The sequence below is a fragment of the Magnolia sinica genome, chromosome 4 (genome assembly GCF_029962835.1).
Source record: "Magnolia sinica isolate HGM2019 chromosome 4, MsV1, whole genome shotgun sequence".
NCBI lineage: Eukaryota > Viridiplantae > Streptophyta > Magnoliopsida > Magnoliales > Magnoliaceae > Magnolia > Magnolia sinica.
The window spans coordinates 15456776-15462359 of NC_080576.1; the positions used below are offsets into that span (position 1 = coordinate 15456776).

Sequence of the window (5584 nt, forward strand, 5' to 3'; positions counted from 1 at the left end):
GTGTACACCCCTGAACACAACCCGTGGTTTTGAAGATCTTGTTTCGGTCCATCCGAGCCTTTTGATTTATCGAAATTCTTCATAACACAATATAAATCTTTAACTTGTTGAGATAAATCATAACAAGTATTTCAAAGATCATAACAATGATCAACAGATTGATGAAGATCTTCACCGTAACCAGGCCACATGCCATGAACAAGTTGGATGAAAAAAAAAGGGTTGGTCTACTCATTGGGTGGGCCACACATGAATAAAAGAAATGGATGGTTAGAAGAAAACAACCAATAGTCCATATTTGTTGTAAATGTGTGGCCCATCCAAGAGTTTTACGTTGGGCCCAGTCTAATAAATGGTTGCAAGCCTCTTCACACTGTTAGCATTTTGCACAATAAAGAAATATACCTACTGGTGATGAATGTGAGCATCATTTTTCATGTATGGTGTAGTTAAAACCTGAAATTATAGAAGAAAAAGATGAAATTAGGCATATGTTATTCTCTTTCTTGGATTTTTTCTTGACTTCTACATTTGGTTTTCATGGAACTTACACTGACTTGTTCATGGAGGAACTTGATGTATTCAATTGCTTCGAATAGAATGGATGTGGTGAATGTTTGAAATAAGAGAACAATTATATTCAATTCAACAAAACAAAGCTTTTTCGAATTCGAAAATAAGAAACCGTAGTAGAAATCTGTGGAAGTAAATGGGAGCTTTTCAAATTTACCTTTCCTAAAGGTGAAACCAGTTGCTAGAGTGCAATGATTCTGTCTCCTAAATTCTCTTTTCGGACCTAGAAAAAGAAATATAGAAATCCTCATATGTGTATAGCAGATAAACCCCAAATCCCTCTCCAATCAAAAACTCATTAGAATCTGTTTTGTACCTTAAAAGTCAGTAATGGCAATGGTATTCCAATAGGCTTTTTGGGTGCGGGTTCATTGCCACTTTTCTTCGTTGTTGAGCCCCAATCACAAACTTTTAGATTTGGCTGATAAAATATATGAAAAGATTCAATCCCACTAAATAAGATGAAAAAGAAGCCATGAATGATAGAGAAATGCAATTGCCTAATCGCAAGTGTAACTATTCAGGTTGGCCTAGTTCTTAGGTGGACCATGCACGTATGCATATGTCAATGGTTCATGATCAGACTATCCTGATAATGCACGATCGACAAAGATACCCATACCAGCCCACTTGAAGATTGGCTTAGATGTCACTCATGTGCTACTTTGATGTTGACAGTTTGTAGTCATTAGAACAGAGCAAACATGAAGAAATAGAACAGAGCAAAGCCTCAAATTTGAAAGAAGGATTTTTTACGATGGATTTGTATTGTTGGGTTCTTCATCTAATATCTTTGTTCTACTCTTTAATGCCTTTAATGGACTATTTCAGGCATAATATACATCTATGCTATATATAAGAGAGCAACTCTAGGAATTGAAATTTGTAACTAGCCCATTTGTTAATTCCATTTCTAATGCAGGTCAGCCCAAGCAACATCTTCTTGCAACTGGATGGAGTGTGGAAGTGCAAAGAGGCTTGTTGCAGGTGATTCGGTCCTTTTTCATCTGGTATGCTCGTTCAGATCCTCATGCCACCTATCTTATGCATGTAGCATTTCAACCTGTCATGTCATATATAATTTGCATCTGACACTAAAATATATTGGTTTCATCATCAAGAATGAAAGAATCAGTTACTCTTGGGAATTTGGCATGCTAATCAGCTACAAACAGCCATGCCTTGGTCACTATATATATTAACTTCTTGAATTGTCTTTCATAAATTTAAAAAAAGAAAAAAAGAAGAAAAAAAAAAAGAATGAATGAATGAAAGAAAGAAATAGTTACTGACCATATGGACTAGTGGATTTCATGCATATGGGTTTGTATGTGAATTTAGTTCCAGGTACATTCAATTAATCAGTTGAATTGACTTTCCATAATTTAATTATATATAGAGGAAATGTCCAAAATGCAGGTATGACCATTTTAATTCACAATGACAACAAATCCCTATTTTCAGGCATTTGAAGTGGAGTTGGAAATATCAGAATAGCTATGTGGTTGCTCGTCTCTCATTATGAATTTTGATCATTTCCACTTCTTTGAATTGTATAGTTGCAGATATTAATTGAGCATCCAAACATGGATTTTGTTAACATTCAGTGTCAGTGAAATATCTTGACTTTCTATAACTTTCCAATAAACCCCCAAAAAATAAGAAAATTGAAGCAAATATGCCCACAGGCTTTTTGGCTAAAGGAAAATGTACAAGACCATTTGGCCAAAATTTCCCCCAGATTCAGCAATGCTCTCATGACAAGAATACCAGAAAGAAGAAACAGAGGAAATATGGATAAAAAAACTAACTTTGTTTGGCTGCAGAATTAAATTGAATTGCAATAATCAATTCAATAAAGTGGCAATATTACCTCATTTGCAGGCCATGATTGTCGAACCCATCGACGCAGTGTTGGGTTGAGCACCTACGGTTGGAATTAGGGCCAGGTCAGGTTGCAGGCTGGGTCCTCTTGTGGTCAGGTTGGGCTCAGGTTGACCCTCCAACACAACCCCACATGCCCAAGTTGTACGCAAATTTACAATGGCTCCAGTTATTTGTAGTCCCTATATAAAATGACATAAAAGAAAATCCATTACCCTTTGAAGACTCTGTATTGTGCTCTGTAGGAAATAAGTAACAACCAGCAGAAGAAACAATTCACAGTAGTAACTCCATTGTGGCAAGTATATCATAATATAAACATCAATTGTCACTAATGGTACAGACCCACAAACAATAGTACTGATCCAAGACAAAAATCAAAGGATTATTAAAGTTGCCAAAACCACTGAAAACTCACAATTTCCTCAACCGTGGATATACCATATCAGATACTACATATTCTTCCATCCAAGGCAAGGAGTGATGAGGTACTCATCCATCTCTTTGAGTGTCCTTAACAGTTGCATCACAATCAAATTTTCACTCATACAATTTGGAATGTACAAAATAATGGAAAGTAGATTATTGAATCACAATTTCATGTAAAATCTTTCTGCCAGCTCCAGATTCCTGAGGTATTTCAAATCTACCCTATGATTAGAAGCTAGATTTGAAGCAATGTGCATGATGAAAATATTAAGAAAGTTTTTTAGTGAAGTATATGTGAATTTAAACTGCACTAACAGCAAACTATTAACTATAAGAGGAACTAAGGCAATGGTAATTAAACGATTGAAAAAAAAATGATAAACATAAATCTTTTACATGCTGCCTTGTCCCAGAATGCACCCAGGAAATCTCTGTTCTTGGGAGAGTCCTACAAATCTGATAAAAAGCATAGCAAGGGAATGTCAAAAGAGGAAAAATGAAGAAGATAAGTACTAACATTGACATAGAATTACAAACTAACTAGATCTCACCAAACCAAGGTTGCTTAATTTGAAAAAAAGAGTTAAAATGTCTAAATATGTAGAAATGACTGGAATAGAATTCTGAAACAACATTTACAAACTTGCAAATACAAACACAGGTGCATATCTATAGTTCAAATTATAAATTAGTACCATTGGCTCAAATTATACATGATTACATAATCAAACAAGAACATAGCTACATCAATGCAAGATAAGTACTTTAAAGAATAGAAATAATTTCTGATATTGCAGTGCAGAATACCAAAATCAAGCATAAGTCATTAAAAAAAAAAAACAAACAAACTTAGCCTAAAACTGCGAAATAATTGATGGCCAATAAATATAATAAAAACAGATAAAAATGCATAATACCAAAACCAAACATCCCATAAATCCAAGTCAATTCAAAACAGAAAATAGAAATAACACATTCTGAACTTAACAAAACCAAACCAATAGCATGGATGGAACTTTGTAGGATGGGAGTAGGTAGAGACTCCTGTACTGGAAAATCATTCCTTAACTCATTCATATTTGCATCCGTCAAATGCCAAAAAAAAAAAAAAAAGTTTGATCAGATACCATTCAGTCCCAAGTGATAATGGAATAACGATTTAACTGGCAGCTGAATGCAAACTATTGTCCAGCCAGCCTCACATACTCAAGCATTGGCTGAAAATGATTGAAAAGACTGGTTGAAAATGATTACCCTGGAAGCATACTGTTGAGTTTTGAAAATGGTTGACTTATGGAATGATTGATCATTTCTCAAAATTAACTCAAGTTTTCAAGTCCTCCAAGATAAGGGAAGAATTTCTCAAAATGATTTATGGAATCGAAGATTTTGATTAGGCATAAGTAGGACTTCTAGAAAAGATATGGAATTTGGAAATAACTGCATGGACAGAGAAAATGAGAGAGATCAAGATGGTCAGGATCAATACCTGTAGCTAGTGTGGCATCCGGCTCCATTCCAATCCCCCTGCATTAACCCACACAAGCCCAACACCGAACCAAATCAAGCCCAACAATCTAAATAAACGGAATTCTTCTAATTGCTGTAACATGTGATGAATGACAGAAATTGATTGCTAGAGCAATCAGCAACGATTGACAGTTTTGCAGAAGAATCAATTATTCCATGAAATCCTAAGATGACCCCAAGCCATTGATGTAATTCAAACTAGAGTACCTGATAAAGACGTCCAGCATCCAAAGCATACAGAGTGGTCGCTGCTACTGGCCTGCATTAGACCCAATGAATCAGCACATGAGAAACTACTAGCTTACAACATCCAGAAATGCAAACTTGTGGGATGCAGATACCTGAGATATCATGATAACATTAGCTCCAGCATCTTTAACAGCACCAAAAATGGTACTGGCGGTACCAGGAACATCGGCCATTCCAGTTCTGCATAGAAACCGTCAGTAATGTGTAAACAAGTGGAAATATACAACCCTTGAAATATCCAAGAATTCAAGCAACAAGCCATTTGCCTGTTAGGCCTCACCATCAATATCACAACCTCACTAACTGCAGAAAAAAGATGCCTATTAATTGTTGCAAAAATCTTGATGAAAGGGTTAGGCTCCAGCACTTTTTGCAATGTATTAGCCCATGGCAGCTCATTCATGGAACACATCACATATGCGCATGCTGATCGAGACGTCCAAATGAAGGTCCCCATTGTGGATGGATCATCGCCTGAAATCACACTGATCAGACGATCTGAGTAATCAGGATCCACTTGTCAACTCTCTTCTGAAATTCTGAGTAATCAGGATCCACTTGATTGGAATTGGTAGGATTTACAATAAGGACATCCCTTGTGTCCATCCAGTTGCAATTCATTCTTCGCAGCACCAAAAAAGACAGAGAATCATTGTACACTCACAACCTTTAAAAACCTTGTACACTTTCTAAAATCGTTCTGCAACCACTGCACCTTTTTTATTATTATTATTATTATTACTGATGACAATATTTGGGCAACCCATAACTCTCCATGACCCACAACGGAATCTGAAAAAAGGCTCCATAGCACGACTAGCTGCAATATGTGAAAGACGTCAAGTCGTTCGGTAAAAAATAGTCAACAACACAGAAAATCCATCATCATCGCCATCATCGTCATAGCCTTGTCACAATT

The 5584-nt window shown here is 36.0% G+C and overlaps 1 long non-coding RNA gene across 2 annotated transcripts; it reads right to left on the reverse strand.

Moving 5' to 3' along the window:
- Window positions 1-372: 372 nt before the first annotated feature.
- Window positions 373-5300, reverse strand: LOC131242558 (uncharacterized). Of its 2 annotated transcripts, XR_009169663.1 has the most exons (7): window positions 4946-5300; window positions 4758-4845; window positions 4624-4675; window positions 4376-4413; window positions 4014-4103; window positions 890-994; window positions 373-796 (listed from the first exon to the last, which is right to left on the reverse strand). It is a non-coding gene; the product is annotated as an uncharacterized LOC131242558 (long non-coding RNA). The 2 variants fall into 2 exon arrangements; XR_009169662.1 differs by having other exon boundaries at window positions 4758-5300.
- Between the last annotated feature and the right edge of the window lie 284 nt (window positions 5301-5584).